The 20,794-nt window shown below is 37.8% G+C and overlaps 1 long non-coding RNA gene across 1 annotated transcript in view; it reads right to left on the minus strand.

Moving 5' to 3' along the window:
* Window positions 1-911: 911 nt before the first annotated feature.
* LOC117082737 overlaps window positions 912-20,794 on the minus strand; it is a 78,702-nt gene continuing 58,819 nt past the window's right edge. Inside the window, exons 2-3 of the long non-coding RNA XR_004436752.1 lie at window positions 2,427-2,481; window positions 912-1,470 (exon numbers count right to left, since the gene is read on the minus strand). This is a non-coding gene — a long non-coding RNA (uncharacterized LOC117082737). The remainder of the gene's footprint in view (window positions 1,471-2,426; window positions 2,482-20,794) is intronic.

A 20,794-nucleotide genomic window follows, 5' to 3' on the forward strand; every position in this document is an offset into this window, starting at 1 on the left:
AACCAGACATAAATAAAACTTTAGAACTTCACCAAAAAATGAGTCTAGTGGGGTGGATGATGTTTCTGTTAATAATTTTGGAGTGTGCTTTTTTTTCAGGTTTTTTTTTTTTTTTTTTTTTTTTAAAGCTTCACTGATTGGAAGGCTCAAGTTCATTGAGATACACAATGTCTTTGAGTGAGCCTTCCAAAAACCCGAATGTCTCCTTCTGGCATGAATTGTTCTTTCTGCAGCATTCCATGCTGACACAGCCACATTTCTTCCATTATATGTTCTGTTACCCATGAGACTGCAGGAGAGTCCCACCTAAAAGCATTAATGTTGCTACATTACCATAAAAGTCTGCCCTGTGAGTATTACTCAAAAAACAAACAAATGGGCCACATTAGAACAGACTGATAGTAGCCTCCCCTCTTGGATTGAAGAAAACATCCACTTAACACTCTGGTTGCTGGAGATTCATTCCTGCAAAGAGGATATCAACTTCCAAAGTTAAAGCCTTTCTGCAGTGTACAGAGACATCCATCACCTTTTTTGCTTTTTTTGTTTTTATTTTTTTCCCTAAGGTATTTAAGATATGTGCAATATCTTAAATCTCAAGCTATCTTTGAGATCAAGGAGGAGAAATATTTAAACATTTATGCATTCAGTTCATGATTCAGAGATTTATTTATAAAACTGTTGATTTTGGGACACCCAACTCTTGCATTTAAACTGCTGAAGTGAGTCATGTTTGTGGGAGGTAATTACTACCAGAAAGTACAACTAACTTGTAAGCTTCTCTTTAAAATGTCCACTCACAATCTACAATTACTGCAAATAACAGGCTTACCAGGACTTTTGCTCTGTTTTATGGCTGTGTATATTTATTATGAGTGCATTAGGCAATACCCAAACATACTTTTCTCGCATAGGGGTTCTTGTAGGAGAAATGAGTCCCTTTATTAGTATCAGTGTAGATTTCTGAGGATGTAGGATTGGAAAGATATAAACTCAAAGTATCCCTTCCATTACAGGAAACAGCCTGGAGAACAGCTGGTTCAAGAGTAATAATAGATTCCAATTGTCAGAAAATGTATACCTATGATTTGTGCGTCGTTAAAGAGCATTTCCAACCCACTGAAATTCTAGCAGGCACTTCCCTCTTTAACACCTCCATGCCTCTCTGAGGCATCTTTGTGTCCTCCTGGGAGGCTCTCTGATTCTTCATTTTGTGACTGATGAAGTCCACGCCTAACTGACTAGAAACCGAGTAGGCAGCTTCTTGTGGGCCATAATGTCAGAGCCTCTGAGAACATCCTGCAGTTCATGGCTGTTTCCACACTGATCAGTGCCTAAAATTTCACAGATAAGATGTCCAGAGGTGGCTTACATCTATAATCCAGCACTTTGGGAGGTTGAGGCAGGAGGATCACTTGAGGCCAGGAGTTTAGCACCAGCCTGGGCAACACCATAGGGAGACCTCAGTCTCTACCAAAAAAAAAAAAAATTAGGAACAAAGATATCTAGAGAGCTGGTGTCGTAGAAAGTAGAAAGAGCAGTAGAAGGGAATTTGGTGTTTGAGTCAGAGTAAATAAGAGACTGCTGCAGCAGGGGTTGGGGAAATCACCAGAAAAGAAAGGCTGGAATTTCCAAAGACAAACTCTGGCTACCTGATGTTTTTGCCCTGCCATATCCTTAACCTGACTTGGACTTAACCTTGCTCAAAGCAACTCCGTTGGGATACCAAGGCCTCCCGGTCTTCCCTAAAGCTCTTTTGACTCCTGTACCAAACATTCTCTTCTTCAGTGGGTTTAAGACTTAACCAACTAAATAACCATGCCTCTTTATGCTGCCTATGATTCAACGGCCTTACTGCACCTGTCCACGTCCATTCATTCATACTGTTTCACTCATCATTTATTCAGTACTATTGACCGAGTGCCTTCTATGTGTCAATTGTTGTGACAGGCCAGACATGGCGGTTCATGCCTGTAATCCCAGCACTTTGGGAGGCCAAGGCAGATCACCTGAGGCCAAGAGTTCAAGACCAGACCGGCCAACATGGCGAAACCCCATCTCTACTAAAAATACCAAAAAAAAAAAAAAAAATTAGCTGGGTATAGTGGCGGGTTCCTTTAATCCCAGCTACTCGGGAAACTGAGGCAGGAGAATCGCTTGAACCCAGGAGGCGGAGGTTGCAGTGAGCTGAGATCGTGCCATTGCACTCCAGCCTAGGCAACAAGAGTGAAACTCCATCTCAAAAAAAAAAAAAAAAAAAAAAAATTTGTTGTGCCAGGTGCCGGAACATAACCCAATCCCTGTCTTTGAGGAACATATTGACTGGTTAGAAAGACAGACCTCAAGAGTGGCAATTTCAGAACTGCATGACGAATGTTACATAGGAGTGAGTGGTGTTATGGAGACACATCAGAAAGGCACCATACCTGAGCCTGGGGAGCAGAAAGCACTTCCCAAGAGTGCCCATGTTTCAGCGAAGACCTGAAACACAAGAGAGGATAGGCAGGGGACTTAAGGGGAAAACGAAGGTAAAGAGACCAGGTGTAATATTCTGTGCAGGAGGAAAGAAAGAGGCCAAAGTCTGTGAGAAACATGAATGTGCTGCTTAGGGATGTGTGATTAGTCAAAAATGGATGGAGCCAACTTTAGATCAATAGTAGAGTGATGATGGAGGAGGCTGGACAGGGAGACCAGGATGTGAAGGACCTTGTGTGCCATACTAAGGAGTTTGAATGTCAGTGGGACCTATTGAAGGACACATCCTATGTGCTGCATTTTCCTTCCGGGCACTACTGAGGCCTGACCCTGCTAAGCCTCCCAGATCAGATGAGACTGGGTGCATACAGGGTGATGTGGCTGCAGACCCCATGTAGGGTGTTTCTATTGGAGCAGCCATCCATCAGATTCTGTATATGCTTGCATCTAAGCTTGCAGGCTTAATCTTGAACAAATTTGTACACCCCCAAACATTTGGCCAGCTTTCCTCTCCTAGCTTTCCTCAATTGACATTGGTCGTGGCCAGAACTATACACTCTTTGAGTCCTCTGACTTGTGGCATTGCCTAATTCGTTCTACCTCTCTCAGCCACACACTCCACACTCCTCAGCTTTATGATCCATCTGGACCCAGAGCTTACCTGTAACCCTTCTAGTTCACATATTTAATGGAAGTCTCTCTCTTGCTCAATTTTAATTCAAATTCAGGTCTGGAACATATAAAAATGTTACCATTCACTCAACAAATATTTAAGGAACTAGTACTACATGTTAGGAAGTGTTCCAGGCAGTACAATAATGACAAAAAAGATTAAGTCCCTACCCTCATGGAGATCACATTTTAGAGGAAGAAAATAGACAAACAGTTTATCAGATTGTAATTTTTTTTTTTAACGATCATTGTTATTTAAAAATTGGTATGAAATGATGGTTATAAAGAAAACTTAAGTAAGGGCTGCTGGAGTATGTCATTTTATGTAAGATTTATATCTATATATGTACACACACAAATATACATACATATACACATAGACAACCACAAATAGAATTAATACATGCTTCTATAAATATGTACCAACAAATTTTTAATGACTTCAGGTTTCAACAATTAAAAATGTCATATAACTAGTTTGAAGTTAGAGATAAGTGATGTTATTGTCACTTATAAATTTCAGGTCTCAAGAATCTTTCTGATTCTTTTGTTTATCAAATTCAATGTGTAATTATATATTTAGCCTTGTAATGTAATATAGTACACAGAATTTTGCAATAATCTTACAGTCTTCTCTTTGTTTGAAATACAAATATGACTCATTGTATTTCTGAATTAGCATTTTTCATTAAGAAAATATAAACATTTCATTATATTTTATTTTAATTTTCCATTTAGAATGATGGCAAAACATTATTGGTGCAACCTTGTGGGCAAGAGTAGGGATTTTGATAGAGTGACATAAATCCTATAATATGTGCCTAATAGGAGTGACAGCAGAGGGGGATGGAAGAGCAATATATGATAAAATAAGAGCTGGGACTTTCCAGAATTGTAAGATGGCAGGAGTACTCTGATTAAAAGCACACTAGTAGCAAGCAGGATAAATAAAAATAAATGTACAACATAGTAAATTGAAGAACATCAACAAAAAAGAGACAAATATTAAAAGCTATCCGAAAGAAGAGATTCCATGCAAAGGAACACTCAGTAGATGGACAGTGGACTTGAGATGTAAGAAGACAGTGATATCTTCCTGGGCTGAGAGAAATTAACTTTCAATCGAGGATTTTATACCAAGCAAAACTATTAAAATGCATAAAATTAGGACTTTTTATAATCACAAAGACTTAGACAAGTAACCAATCATAAACTGTCATTACAGGATATTCTTTTAAAGAATGAATGTAAAGAGCTTTTGCATGGCAAAAGGAACAGTCAGCAGAGTAAACATACAACCCACAGAGTGGGAGAAAATCTTCACAATCTATATGTCCAACAAAGGACTAACACCCAGAATCTACAAGGAACTCAAACAAATTAGCAAGAAAATAACAAACAATCCCATCCAAAAGTGGGCTAAGGACATTAATAGACAATTCTCAAAAGAAGATGTACAAATGGCCAACGAGCATATGAAGAAATGTTCAACATCACTGATGATCAGGGAAATGCCAATCAAAACCACAATGCAATAACACCTTACTCCAGCAAGAATGGCTCTAATAATAATAATAATAAAAGATGTTGGTGACAATGCGGTGAAAAGGGAACACTTCTGCACTGCTGGTGGGAATGTAACTAGTACAAACATTATGGAAAACAGTGTGGAGGTTCCCTAGGAACTAAAAGTAGAACTACCATTTGATGCAGCAGGAAAAAATATGCTTGGAAACTTAAATAACACAGGTTAAAGAGGGAAATCACAATAGAAATTACAGTTAGCATTAAACAGTAATGAATGTACTACATAGCAAATGGCTAAAGTTATGATAGTCAGAGGTCAATTTATAGCACAAAATGACATCTTTAAGAAATAAGATATATTGGCTGGCCGAGGCAGGCAGATCACAAGGTCAAGGAGTTCGAGACCATCCTGGCCAACATGGTGAAACCTCGTCTCTACTAAAAATACAAACAATTAGACAGGCGTGGTGGCACACGCTTGTAATCCCAGCTACTCCAGAGGCTGGGGCAGGAGACTCACTTGAACCCGAGAGTGCAGAGGTTGCAGTGAGCTGAGATCACACCACTGCACTCCAGCCTGGGCAACAGAGCAAGACTCCGTCTCGGTGGGAGGGAAGGAAAGAAGATATTTTAAAATAAATTAGCGATTGGATTAAAAAGTTAGAAAAAGAAAAGCAAAATAAACACAAGAAATGTAGAAGAAAAGAAATAATAAAGAATAGAAATTAATTAAAGGAGCAATAGATTGGATAAATAAAACCAAAAGCTTTTTATTTGAAAAAAGAGAACAATCAAGAAAAAATACAAAAGGCACAAATGTATAATATTAGCATCTAAATAAGGGACTTTCCTATAAATATGAGTTTTTTAAAAATACATTGTATTGTGTATATTTGAGATTTGTGACAGGATATTATAGGATACATATAGTCAAGCAGTTACTATAGTGAAGCAGATTAACATACTTGTCGTCTCACATAGCTACTAAAATCTACTTAACAAAAATTCCTAATACAGTACAATTTTATTAACTGTAGTCCTCATGTTGCACATTAAATCTCTAGACCTGTCCATACTACGTATTTACTATTTTATATCCTTTGACCTACATCTCCTCACTTCCTCTCCCCACCCCACCCATGGGAACCACTGTTTTTCCAGATGGAGATGTTTTTAAAACCACAAAATACTACTAGTAACAAAATTAAAATTTTAGATGAAATAATTTCTTTAAAAATAAATTACAAAAATTGGTTGAATGAAAAATTTGACAATATGAATAGTCTAATCGCTGTTAAAGAAGTGAAGTCAGTAACCAAAACTCTTCCCCCCCCAGAAAGCCACCGGGTACTGATGATTTTACAGCTGGGTGTTGTATCTTCAAGGTATAGTCTCTAACTTATGCACATTATTTCAGGGAGCTGGAAAAGAGGAAAAGCCACAGAGCTCATTTTCAAACCTAGTGTAATCTTGAGATCAGAAAAAATACAAGAAAATAAAGCTATAGATCCATTTCATTTATCAGCAGAGAGATAAAACATTCTAATTCAAATGTTAGCAAATCAAAATCAGCAGTGTTTATGTTCCAGTTGGGTTCATATCAGGAATGGAAGGATGGTTTCAAGAAGAGATTCCAAAATATTTTGATATGGTATGCCATATTTAGATGTTAAGAAAAGCCTTATGATTATCTCAGTAACTCCAGAAAAAGCATTTGATGAAAAATTAATATTCATCATAATTTTTAAAAATGTATTAACAAACTAGGAATAGAAGTGAATTTTATTTACCTAATATTCAAAAATCTGCAGGAATCCTGCCTATTGATGAGACTTTAGAAGCATTACCATTAAAGTCAGGGACAAGATAAAGATATTTTATGTCACCACTTCTATTCAATAATGTACTAAAGGTTATAGTCGATCCAATAAGGCAAATAAAAACATAAGGGTATAGAATTGGAAAGAAATGTGAAGCATACTTACATACACATAAAATCTAAGAGGTATTATTTCTAATGATTAACCAATACATGATTCTAAATCAAAGTTGAGAGTTGATCTAGATTTTTTGATACAAAGCACAGCATAATCAATAACACTCATAACCAGAAAAGCAATACAAAAAACATACTTTTCACAATGGGACAACAAAGACTATTATTCACCTAAGAAGAAATCTAATAAAGATGTACAAGATAATGAAAAAATATATAGCATTATTGAAGTAAAGGAAGTCCTAAATAAATGGAGAAGTCCCAAGTAAAAACCATGGTTTTGGATGGGAAGATTCACTATAATAAAGATGGCAGTTCTCTCCAAATTTATTTATAAATCCAATGCAATTCCATCAGAGTTTTATATTTAACTTGACAAATGTCCCTAATATTTAAATGGTAAAGAAAAGGACAACAATAGCTCAAAAAAATTTGAAGATGAACAAGGTGAGGAAGAGATGAATAATTTTTGTAAAATTATAATGATTGCTACAATGTGATTTTGGCACAGAGACAAGATGACAAGTGGAATGGAATACAGAGCTCAGTCCCATGCATACATGGAAACGTAATATGTCAAGAGCTGCATTACAGATCAGTGGGGTAATAAAATGGTAGTGGAGCAATTAGTTGTCCATATGGAAAAAGATAAAATTTAATTCTTACCTCATTTCCCAAACTAAATTAAAAACTAAATGTGTACAGCAGTATTTTAAAAATTTAGATAATAGCATACGAGAATATCTTTAAGACCTGAGGGTGGAGAGAGAGTTCTTGAACAATATACTAAGCAATTAAGAAAAAAACTGATAAATTTAGCTCCATTAAAATATAAAACTTCTTTATAAAAAAGATACTATAAATAATGTTAAGATAAAACGTAGACCAAAAGGTGGTATTTACAATGCATATGGCTGACAAAGGATTAGTTGCCAGCATATATAATGATTGCCTGCAAATTAAAAAGAGAGAGAGAAAAAAATCGCTCATTAAAAAATAGACGGTTATATTAGATAGCAGTTTATAGAAGAGGATTGCCTAATGACCAATGAACATATAAAACATTGTTAAACTTTTTCTAGTAAACAGAGAAATGCATAATAAAAGTAAGTCGCCACTTCACATCATAAGATGATAAAAACTACTTAAAGCCTGATGATACCAAATGGTGGCTTGGATGTGAAGCAAGGTGAACTCTCAAATATTTCTGTTGGGAATGTTAATTTGCACAAAATATTTGGAGAACAATTTGACAACATCTACTAGAGATGAAACTCTATACCCTGTGCACCAGCTTTCCAACCCTAAACAAAGATTCTTCACAGAGGAACATTTGAAGATTGCTGTGCAAGGACACTTTTATACGAATGTTTATTGTAGCAGTGCTAGAAATGGCAAAAATCAGGAAACCACTTAAATGTCCATCAGTAGGAGAATAAATAAACAAATTTTGATACAAGCAAGCAAAAAACCCCACAAAACAAAATACCATTTAAATGAATGAACTGGATCCACATGTATCAACATGGATTAATTTCATAAATATAACATAGAAGGAAAAATTTCATAAAATATAGTATAGAAAATTGTATGTAAAATATGACGTCATTTATTTATATAAAATTTATAATCCTTCAGAACAATGCTATATATTATTATGGAGATTTCTAAATATGTCGCAAAGTAAAAAAATTTATGTAATAAAGATAAACACCAAATTACTGACAGCAACTATCACTGGGGATGGAGAAAGGTGAATAAGATCCAGGAAAGGTGTCTAGGGGGTTTCAACTTTATCTGTAATATTTAATTTCTTAAAAGAGAAATCTGGGGCAAATATGGTAATATTTCAAATTTTGATAAAGCATGGGGGTACAATGTGTTTTCTATATTAATTTTTTACTTTCCCATGTCCATTCATTCAAAATGAGTATCTAGTATATCCCAAACTACTAGAACCAAAGATAGAGCACTGAACTACAAGTAGAGCACTGAGCAATAGACAAAAATCTTCAGCCACATAGAGCTTATATTCTAGTGGATATTTTTAAAACTTCACATTTTTTGAAAAGGGAAAAAAGAATAAAAGAAAGACAAGTAAGTGGACACAAGGGAATAATTCAGGTCCACAATAAAGAGACGTTAGCATTGTCAATAATGGATAGAATCAGACAGAAGATAAAGTAAAGAAATAGAGGATTTGAACAACACAATAAAGCAAAGGGTTATGACAGACATATACAGAACACTCTACTCAATAATCACAGAATACACATTCTCAGGTGCACATGGGACATTCTCCAGGACAGACCGTAGGTTATTTATGTCACAAATTAAGTCTTAACAGACATTTAAAATATGATATCATACAAAGTATTTGTTTCTGACCAAAACAGGATGAAGATAGAAATCAATTAGAGAAAGAAAACTGGAGAATTCGCCAATTTGTGAAAATTAATACATTATTAAACAACCAATGGATAAGAGAAGAAATCACAAGAAAAAGAAAAAGAAAATACTTAGAGAAAAATGAAAACAAAACACAACATTCCAAAACATATGGGATATAGGGAAGGCAGTGCTATGGGAGAAATTTATAACTATAAATGCTTACACTAAAAAGCAAGAATGATCCCAAATAAACAACCTAACTTTACAACTGAAGTAACTAGAAAAAAAGAACAAATTAAACCCAGAGCTATCAGAAGGAATAAAATAATAAAGATTAGAGCAGAGATAAATGAGATAGAAAATAGTAATAATAAGTAAATAGAAAAATAATACAGAAAATCGATAAAACCAAAAAATGGTTAAGAAGATCAACAAAGGCCGGGCGCGGTGGCTCAAGCCTGTAATCCCAGCACTTTGGGAGGCCGAGACGGGCGGATCACAAGGTCAGGAGATCGAGACCATCCTGGCTAACACTGTGAAACCCCGTCTCTACTAAAAAATACAAAAAACTAGCCGGGCAAGGTGGCGGGCGCCTGTAGTCCCAGCTACTTGGGAGGCTGAGGCAGGAGAATGGCGTAAACCCGGGAGGCGGAGCTTGCAGTGAGCTGAGATCTGGCCACTGCACTCCAGCCCCGGCGACAGAGTGAGACTCCCTCTCAAAAAAAAAAAAAAAAGGCGGGGGCGGAGCAAGATGGCCGAATAGGAACAGCTCCAGTCTCCAACTCCCAGCGCGAGCGACACAGAAGACCGGTGATTTCTGCATTTTCAACTGAGGTACTGGGGTCATCTCACTAGGGAGTGCCGGACAATCGGTGCTGGTCAGCTGCTGCAGCCTGACCAGCGAGGGCTGAAGCAGGGCGAGGCATCGCCTCACCTGGAAGCGCAAGGGGGAAGGAAATCCATTTTCCTAGCCAGGGGAACTGAGACACACAACACCTGGAAAATCGGGTAACTCCCACCCCAATACTGCGCTTTAAGGAAACAGGCACACCAGGAGAATATATCCCACACCTGGCCGGGAGGGTCCCATGCCCACGGAGCCTCCCTCACTGCTAACTCAGCAGTCTGCGGCGATCTATCTGCAAGGCAGCAGCGAGGCTGAGGGAGGGGTGCCCGCCATTGCTGAGGCTTAAGTAGGGAAACAAAGCCGCTGGGAAGCTCGAACTGGGTGGAGCTCACAGCAGCTCACGGAAGCCTGCCTGTCTCTGTAGACTCCACCTCTGGGGACAGCCCACAGCTGAAGTCCAATAGGGGAAGCAGCCGGGGCCGGTGCAGAGGCGAATGACTCTGTCTGCCAGCTTTGGGGAGAGCCGTGGATCTCCCAACGCGGAGGTTGAGATCAGAGAACGGACAGACTGCCTGCTCAGGTGGGTCCCTGACCCCTGAGTAGCCTAGCTGGGAGACATCCCCCACTAGGGGCAGTCTGACACCCCACACCTCACAGGGTGGCGTCACCCCTGAGAGGAAACTTCCAAAGGAAGAATCAGACAGGTACACTTGCTGTTCAGCAATATTCTATCTTCGGCAACCTCTGCTGCTGATACCCAGGCAAACAGGGTCTGGAGTGGACCTCAAGCAATCTCCAACAGACCAACAGACAGTCTTTCTGACTGTCAGAGAGAAAACTATCAAACAGGAAGGACACCTATACCAAAACCCCATCAGTACGTCACCATCATCAAAGACCAGAGACAGATAAAACCACAAAGATGGGGAAGAAACAGGGCAGAAAAGCTGGAAATTCAAAAAATAAGAGCGCATCTCCCCCTGCAAAGGAGCGCAGCCCATCGCCAGCAACGGATTAAAGCTGGTCAGAGAATGACTTTGACGAGATGAGAGAAGGCTTCAGTCCATCAAACTTCTCAGAGCTAAAGGAGGAATTACGTACCCAGCGCAAAGAAACTAAAAATCTTGAAAAAAGAGTGGAAGAATTGACAGCTAGACTAATTAATGCAGAGAAGATCATAAACGAAATGACAGAGATGAAAACCATGACACGAGAATACGTGACAAATGCACAAGCTTCAGTAACCGACTCGATCAACTGGAAGAAAGAGTATCAGCGATTGAGGATCAAATGAATGAAATGAAGCGAGAAGAGAAACCAAAAGAAAAAAGAAGAAAAAGAAATGAACAAAGCCTGCAAGAAGTATGGGATTATGTAAAAAGACCAAATCTACGTCTGATTGGGGTGCCTGAACGTGAGGGGGAAAATGGAGCCAAGTTGGAAAACACTCTTCAGGATATCATCCAGGAGAACTTCCCCAACCTAGTAGGGCAGGCCAACATTCCAATTCAGGAAATACAGAGAACGCCACAAAGATACTCCTCGAGAAGAGCAACTCCAAGACACATAATTGCCAGATTCACCAAAGTTGAAATGAAGGAAAAAATCTTAAGGGCAGCCAGAGAGAAAGGTCGGGTTACCCACAAAGGGAAGCCCATCAGACTAACAGCAGATCTCTTGGCAGAAACTCTACAAGCCAGAAGACAGTGGGGGCCAATATTCAACGTTCTTAAAGAAAAGAATTTTCAACCCAGAATTTCATATCCAGCCAAACTAAGTTTCATAAGTGAAGGAGAAATAAAATCCTTTACAGATAAGCAAATGCTTAGAGATTTTGTCACCACCAGGCCTACCTTACAAGAGACCCTGAAGGAAGCCCTAAACATGGAAAGGAACAACCGGTACCAGCCATTGCAAAAACATGCCAAAATGTAAAGACCATCGAGGCTAGGAAGAAACTGCATCAACTAACGAGCAAAATAACCAGTTAATATCATAATGACAGGATCAAGTTCACACATAACAATATTAACCTTAAATGTAAATGGACTAAATGCTCCAATTAAAAGACACAGACTGGCAAACTGGATAAAGAGTCAAGACCCATCAGTCTGCTGTATTCAGGAGACCCATCTCACATGCAGAGACATACATAGGTTCAAAATAAAGGGATGGAGGAAGATCTACCAAGCAAATGGAGAACAAAAAAAGCAGGGGTTGCAATCCTAGTCTCTGATAAAACAGACTTTAAACCATCAAAGATCAAAAGAGACAAAGAAGGCCATTACATAATGGTAAAGGGATCAATTCAACAGGAAGAGCTAACTCTCCTAAATATATATGCACCCAATACAGGAGCATCCAGATTCATAAAGCAAGTCCTTAGAGACCTACAAAGAGACTTAGACTCCCATACAATAATAATGGGAGACTTCAACACTCCACTGTCAACATTAGACAGATCAACGAGACAGAAAGTTAACAAGGATATCCAGGAATTGAACTCATCTCTGCACCAAGCGGACCTAATAGACATCTATAGAACTCTCCACCCCAAATCAACAGAAATACATTCTTCTCAGCACCACATTGCACTTATTCCAAAATTGACCACATAATTGGAAGTAAAGCACTCCTCAGCAAATGTAAAAGAACAGAAATTATAACAAACTGTCTCTCAGACCACAGTGCAATCGAACTAGAACTCAGGACTAAGAAACTCAATCAAAACCGCTCAACTACATGGAAACTGAACAACCTGCTCCTGAATGACTACTGGGTACATAACGAAATGAAAGCAGAAATAAAGATGTTCTTTGAAACCAATGAGAACAAACATACAACATACCAGAATCTCTGGGACACATTGAAAGCAGTGTGTAGAGGGAAATTTATAGCACTAAATGCTCACAAGAGAAAGCAGGAAAGATCTAAAATGGACACTCTAACATCACAATTAAAAGAACTAGAGAGGCAAGAGCAAACACATTCAAAAGCTAGCAGAAGGCAAGAAATAACTAAGATCAGAGGAGAACTGAAGGAGATAGAGACACAAAAAACCCTCCAAAAAATAAATGAATCCAGGAGTTGGTTTTTTGAAAAGATCAACAAAATTGACAGACCGCTAGCAAGACTAATAAAGAAGAAAAGAGAGAGGAATCAAATAGACGCAATAAAAAATGATAAAGGGGATATCACCACTGACCACACAGAAATAGAAACAACCATCAGAGAATACTATAAATGCCTCTATGCAAATCAACTAGAAAATCTAGAAGAAATGGATAATTTCCTGGACACTTACACTCTCCCAAGACTAAACCAGGAAGAAGTTGAATCCCTGAATGGACCAATAGCAGGCTCTGAAATTGAGGCAACAATTAATAGCCTACCCACCAAAAAAAGTCCAGGACCAGATGGATTCACAGCTGAATTCTACCAGAGGTACAAGGAGGAGCTGGTACCATTCCTTCTGAAACTATTCCAATCAATAGAAAAAGAGGGAATCCTCCCTAACTCTTTTTATGAGGCCAACATCATCCTGATATCAAAGCCTGGCAGAGACACAACAAAAAAAGAGAATTTTAGACCAATATCCCTGACGAACATCGACGCAAAAATTCTCAATAAAATACTGGCAAACCGGATTCAGCAGCACATCAAAAAGTTTATCCACCATGATCAAGTGGGCTTCATCCCTGGGATGCAAGGCTGGTTCAACATTCGCAAATCAATAAACGTAATCCAGCATATAAACAGAACCAAAGACAAGAACCACATGATTATCTCAATAGATGCAGAAAAGGCTTTTGACAAAATTCAACAGGCCTTTATGCTAAAAACGCTCAATAAATTCGGTATTGATGGAACGTACCTCAAAATAATAAGAGCTATTTATGACAAACCCACAGCTAATATCATACTGAATGGGCAAAAACTGGAAAAATTCCCTTTGAAAACTGGCACAAGACAGGGATGCCCTCTCTCACCACTCCTATTCAACATAGTGTTGGAAGTTCTGGCTAGGGCAATCAGGCAAGAGAAAGAAATCAAGGGTATCCAGTTAGGAAAAGAAGAAGTCAAATTGTCCCTGTTTGCAGATGACATGATTGTATATTTAGAAAACCCCATTGTCTCAGCCCAAAATCTCCTTAAGCTGATAAGCAACTTCAGCAAAGTCTCAGGATACAAAATTAATGTGCAAAAATCACAAGCATTCTTATACACCAGTAACAGACAAGCAGAGAGCCAAATCAGGAATCAACTTCCATTCACAATTGCTTCAAAGAGAATAAAATACCTAGGAATCCAGCTTACAAGAGATGTAAAGGACCTCTTCAAGGAGAACTACAAACCACTGCTCAGTGAAATCAAAGAGGACACTAACAAATGGAAGAACATACCATGCTCATGGAGAGGAAGAATCAATATCGTGAAAATGGCCGTACTGCCCAAGGTGATTTATAGATTCAATGCCATCCCCATCAAGCTACCAATGACTTTCTTCACAGAATTGGAAAAAACTGCTTTAAAGTTCATATGGAACCAAAAAAGAGCCCGCATTGCCAAGACAATCCTAAGTCAAAAGGACAAAGCTGGAGGCGTCACGCTACCTGACTTCAAACTATACTACAAGGCTACAGTAACCAAAATAGCATGGTACTGGTACCACAACAGAGATATAGACCAATGGAACAGAACAGAGTCCTCAGAAATAACATCACATATCCACAGCCATCTGATCTTTGACAAACCTGAGAGAAACAAGAAATGGGGAAAGGATTCCCTATTTAATAAATAGTGCTGGGAAAATTGGCTAGCCATAAGTAGAAAGCTGAAACTGGATCCTTTCCTTACCCCTTATACGAAGATTAATTCAAGATGGATTAGAGACTTAAATGTTAAACCTAATACCTTAAAAACCCTAGAAGAAAATCTTGGTAGTACCAAATGGGATCTAATTAAACTAAAGAGCTTTTGCACAGCAAAAGAAACTACCATCAGAGTGAACAGGCAACCTACAGAATGGGAAAATTTTTGCAACCTACTCATCTGACAAAGGGCTAATATCCAGAATCTACAAAGAACTCAAACAAATATACAAGAAAAAAACAAACAACCCCATCAAAAAGTGGGCAACGGATATGAACAGACATTTCTCAAAAGAAGACATCCATACAGCCAACAGACACATGAAAAAATGCTCATCATCACTCGCCATCAGAGAAATGCAAATCAAAACCACAATGAGATACCATCTCACACCAGTCAGAATGGCAATCATTAAGAAGTCAGGAAACAACTGGTGTTGGAGAGGATGTGGAGAAATAGGAACACTTTTACACTGTTGGTGGGATTGTAAACTAGTTCAACCATTATGGAAAACAGTATGGCGATTCCTCAAGGATCTAGAACTAGATGTACCATATGACCCAGCCATCCCACTACTGGGTGTATACCCAAAGGATTATAAATTACTCTACTACAAAGACACATGCACACGTATGTTTATTGCGGCACTATTCACAATAGCAAAGACCTGGAATCAACCCAAATGTCCATCTGTGACAGACTGGATTAAGAAAATGTGGCATATATACACCATGGAATACTATGCAGCCATCAAAAAGGATGAGTTTGCTTCCTTTGTAGGGACATGGATGCAGCTGGAAACCATCATTCTTAGCAAACTATCACAAGAAGAGAAAACCAAACACCGCATGTTCTCACTCATAGGTGGGAACTGAACAATGAGATCACTTGGACTTGGGAAGGGGAACATCACACACTGGGGCCTATCATGGGGAGGGGGGAGGAGGGAGGGATTGCATTGGGGAGTTATACATGATATAAATGATGAATTGATGGGTGCTGACGAGTTGATGGGTGCAGCACACCAACATGGCATATGTATACATATGTAACAAACCTGCACGTTATGCACATGTACCCTAGAACTTAAAGTATAATAAAAAAAATAAAAAAATAAAAAAATAAAAAAAGAAGATCAACAAAATTGAGAAACCTTTAGCTAGACTAAGAAAAAAGAGAGAGAAGACTCAATTTGCTCAAATCAGAAAGAAAATAGGAACATTATTACTGATTCCATGAAAATAAAAAAGATTATAAGAGAATTCTATGAGCAATATATGTCAACAAATTAGATAACCTAGATAAAATTCCTAGAAACACAAAACTTACCAAGACTGTATCACAGAGAGTTATACAATCAAAAAACACTTATGGTTAGTAAGGAAATTGAACCAGTAATCCAAATCTCTCAACAAAGAAATGTCCTTGACTTGATGGCTTCACTGATGAATTCTGCCAAACATTTAAAGAACTAATACCAATCCTTCTCAAACTCTTCCAGAAAATTGAAGGGAGAAAACACTTCATAACTCATTCTGGCACCAGCATTACCCTGACACCAATGACAGAAAAAGGCACTACAAGAAAAGAAAACTACAGAATAGTACCCCTTATGAACATTAATGCAAAAATCCCCAACAAGATATTAGCAAATTGAATTAGGCAGCATATTAAAAGGATTATGTATCATAATTATGTGGGATTTATTCCTGGAATGCTAGGATGGTTCTACATATAAAAATCAATCATTGTAATATACCATATTAACCAAAAGAAGGGGGGAAACATGGATATTTTAATTAAAACAGAATAAGCATTTGACAAGATTATACAAAATTATATGATGAAAACACTCAAGTAACAAAAAATAGAAGAAAACTACCTCAACATAACAAAAACCATATATGAAAACCCCACTGAAAACATCATAGTCAGTGGTGAAAAACTGAAAGCTGTTTCTCTAAGATTGAAGACAAGGATGCCCGCTTTCACCACTTTTATTCAATAATTCAAGATAGTACTGGAAGCCACAGCCAAAACAATTAGGCAAGAAAAAATATCAAAAGCATCTAAATTGGGAAGGAAGAAGTAAAATTACCTCTCTTTGCAGGTAATATGCTCTTATATGTAGAAAACACTAAAGATTCCACATCACAAAAAAAAAAACAAACAAACAAACAAAAAACCTGTTAGAACTAATAAAGGAATTCTGCAAAGTAGCAGAATACAAAATAGGGTACGAAGTCAGCATACAAAAATGAATATCATCTTTATGCACTAAAAATGAACAATCTGAAAGGAAAATTTTGAAAACAATTCCATTTATAATGGAATGAAAAACAATAAAATACTTAGAGATTAACTTAACAAAGGAAGTGAAAGACTTGTATGATGAAGACTGCAAAATATTGCCAAGAAGTGTAAAAAGTCATAAATAAATGGAACACATCCCATGTTCATGGATAAGAAGAAAATTTTATTAAAATGAGCCATCTAGAGATTCATGCAATCCTTATAAAAATTCCAATGATATTTTTTCTGCAGTGGAAAATCCATCCTAAAATTCACATGGAATCTCAAGGGACCCCAAGTAACCAAAACAATCTTTAAAAAGAAAAAAAATCTGTATTGGGTGTGTATATATTTAGGAAAGTTAGCTCTTCCTGATGAATTTACCCCTTTACCATTATGTAATGGCCTTCTTTGTCTCTTTTGATCTTTGATGGTTTAAAGTCTGTTTTATCAGAGACTAGGATTGCAACTGCTGCTTTTTTTTGTTTTCCATTTGCTTGGTAGATCTTCCTCCATCCCTTTATTTTGAGCCTATGTGTGTCTCTGCATGTGAGATGGGTCTCTTGAATACAGCAAACTGATGGGTCTTGACTTGTTATCCAATTTGCCAGTCTGTGTCTTTTAATTGGACCATTTAGTCAATCCATTTACATTTAAGGTTAATATTGTTATGTGTGAACTTGACCCTGTCATTATGATATTAACTGGTTATTTTACTCGCTAGTTGATGCAGTTTCTTCCTAATCTTGATGGTCTTTACATTTTGACATATTTTTGCAATGGCTAGTACCTGTTGTTCCTTTCCATGTTTAGTGCTTCCTTCAGGAGCACCCAGATTCATAAAGCAGGTCCTTAGATACTTACAAAGAGACTTAGACTCCCATACAGTAATAATGGGAGACTTTAACACCCCACTGTCAACATCAGACAGATCAACGAGACAGAAAGTTAACAAGGATATCCAGGAATTGAACTCAACTCTGCACCAAGTGGACCTAATAGACATCTACAGAACTCTCCACCCCAAATCAGCAGAATATACATTCTTCTCAGCACCACATCACACTTATTCCAAAACTCACCACATAGTTGGAAGTAAAGCACTCCTCAGCAAATGTAAAAGAACAGAAATTATAACAAACTGTCTCTCAGACCACAGTGCAATCGAACTAGAACTCAGGACTAAGAAACTCAATCAAAACCGCTCAACTACATGGAAACTGAACAACCTGCTCCTGAATGACTACTGGGTACATAATGAAATGAAGGCAGAAATAAAGATGTTCTTTGAAACCAATGAGAACAAAGATACAACATACCAGAATCTCTGGGACACATTGAAAGCAGTGTGTAGAGGGAAATTTATAGCACTAAATGCCCACAAGAGAAAGCAGGAAAGATCTAAAATGGACACCCTAACATCACAAAAGAACTAGAGAAGCAAGAGCAAGCACGTTCAAAAGCTAACAGAAGGCAAGAAATAACTAAGATCAGAGCAGAACTGAAGGAGATAGAGACACAAAAAACCCTCCAAAAAATCAGTGAATCCAGGAGTTGGTTTTTTGAAAAGATCAACAAAATTGATAGACCGCTGGCAAGACTAATAAAGAAAAAAAGAGAGAAGAATCAAGTAGATACAATAAAAAATGATAAAGGGGATATCACCACCAACCCCAAAAATACAAACTACCATCAGAGAATCCTATAAACACCTCTATGCAAATAAACTAGAAAACCTAGAAGAAATGGATAATTTCCTGGACACTTACACTCTCCCAAGACTAAACCAGGAAGAAATTGAATCCCTGAATGGACCAATAGCAGGCTCTGAAATTGAGGCAATAATTAATAGCCTATCAACCAAAAAAGTCCAGGACCAGACAGATTCACAGCTGAATTCTACCAGAGGTACAAGGAGGAGCTGGTACCATTCCTTCTGAAACTATTCCAATCAATAGAAAAAGAGGGAATCCTCCCTAACTCATTTTACAAGGCCAACATCATCCTGATACCAAAGCCTGGCAGAGATACAGCAAAAAAAAGAGAATTTTAATATCCCTGATGAACATCGATGCAAAAATCCTCAGTAAAATACTGGCAAACCGAATCCAGCAGCACATCAAAAAGCTTATCCACCATGATCAAGTGGGCTTCATCCCTGGAATGTAAGGATGGTTCAACATTCGCAAATCAATAAACGTAATCCAGCATATAAACAGAACCAAAGACAAGAACCACATGATTATCTCAATAGATGCAGAAAAGGCCTTTGACAAAATTCAACAGCCCTTCATGCTAAAAACTCTCAATAAATTCGGTATTGATGGAACATATCTCAAAATAATAAGAGCTATTTATGACAAACCCACAGCCAGTATCATACTGAATTGGCAAAAACTGGAAGCATTCCCTTTGAAAACTGGCACAAGACAGGGATGCCCTCTCTCACCACTCCTATTCAACATAGTGTTAAAAGTTCTGGCTAGGGCAATCAGGCAAGAGAAAGAAATCAAGAGTATCCAGTTAGGAAAAGAAGTAGTCAAATTGTCCTTGTTTGCAGATGACATGATTGTATATTTAGAAAACCCCATTGTCTCAGCCCAAAATCTCCTTAAGCTGATAAGCAACTTCAGCAAAGTCTCAGGATACAAAATCAATGTGCAAAAATCACAAGCATTCTTATACACCAGTAACAGACAAACAGAGAGCCAAATCATGAATGAACTCCCATTCACAATAGCTTCAAAGAGAATAAAATACCTAGGAATCCAGCTTACAAGGGATGTAAAGGACCTCTTCAAGGAGAACTGCAAGCCACTGCTCAGTGAAATAAAAGAGGACACAAACAAATGGAAGAACATACCATGCTCATGGATAGGAAGAATCAACATTGTGAAAATGACCATACTGCCCACGGTAATTTATAGATTCAATGTCATCCCCATTAAACTTCCAATGACTTTCTTCACAGAATTGGAAAAAAACTGCTTTAAAGTTCATATGGAACCAAAAAAGACCCCACATTGCCAAGACAATTCTAAGCCAAAAGAACAAAGCTGGAGACATCACGCTACCTGACTTCAAACTATACTACAAGGCTACAGTAACCAAAACAGCATGGTACTGGTACCAAAACAGAGATATAGACCAATGGAACAGAACATAGCCCTCAGAAATAATACCACACATCTACAGCCATTTGATCTTTGACAAACCTGACAAAAACAAGAAATAGGGAAATGATTCCCTATTTAATAAATGGTGCTGGGAAAATTGGCTAGCCATAAGTAGAAAGCTGAAACTGGATCCTTTCCTTACTCCTTATACAAAAATTAATTCAAGATGGATTGGAGACTTACATGTTAGACCTAAAACCATAAAAAACCTAGAAGAAAACCTAGGTAATACCATTCAGGACATAGGCATGGGCAAGGACTTTATGTCTAAAACACCAAAAGCAACGGCAACAAAAGCCACAATTGACAAATGGGATCCAATTAAACTAAGGAGCTTCTGCACAGCAAAAGAAACTACCATCAGAGTGAACAGGCAACCTACAGAATGGGAGAAAATTTTTGCAATCTACTCATCTGACAAAGGGCTAATATCCAGAACCTATAAAGAACTAAATCAAATTTACAAGAAAAAAAACAAACAACCCCATCAAAAAGTGGGCAACGGATATGAACAGACACTTCTCAAAAGAAGACATTCATACAGCC

This window comes from Trachypithecus francoisi, unplaced genomic scaffold, assembly GCF_009764315.1.
Source record: "Trachypithecus francoisi isolate TF-2019V2 unplaced genomic scaffold, Tfra_2.0 Lachesis_group9, whole genome shotgun sequence".
Classification (NCBI taxonomy): Eukaryota; Metazoa; Chordata; class Mammalia; order Primates; family Cercopithecidae; genus Trachypithecus; species Trachypithecus francoisi.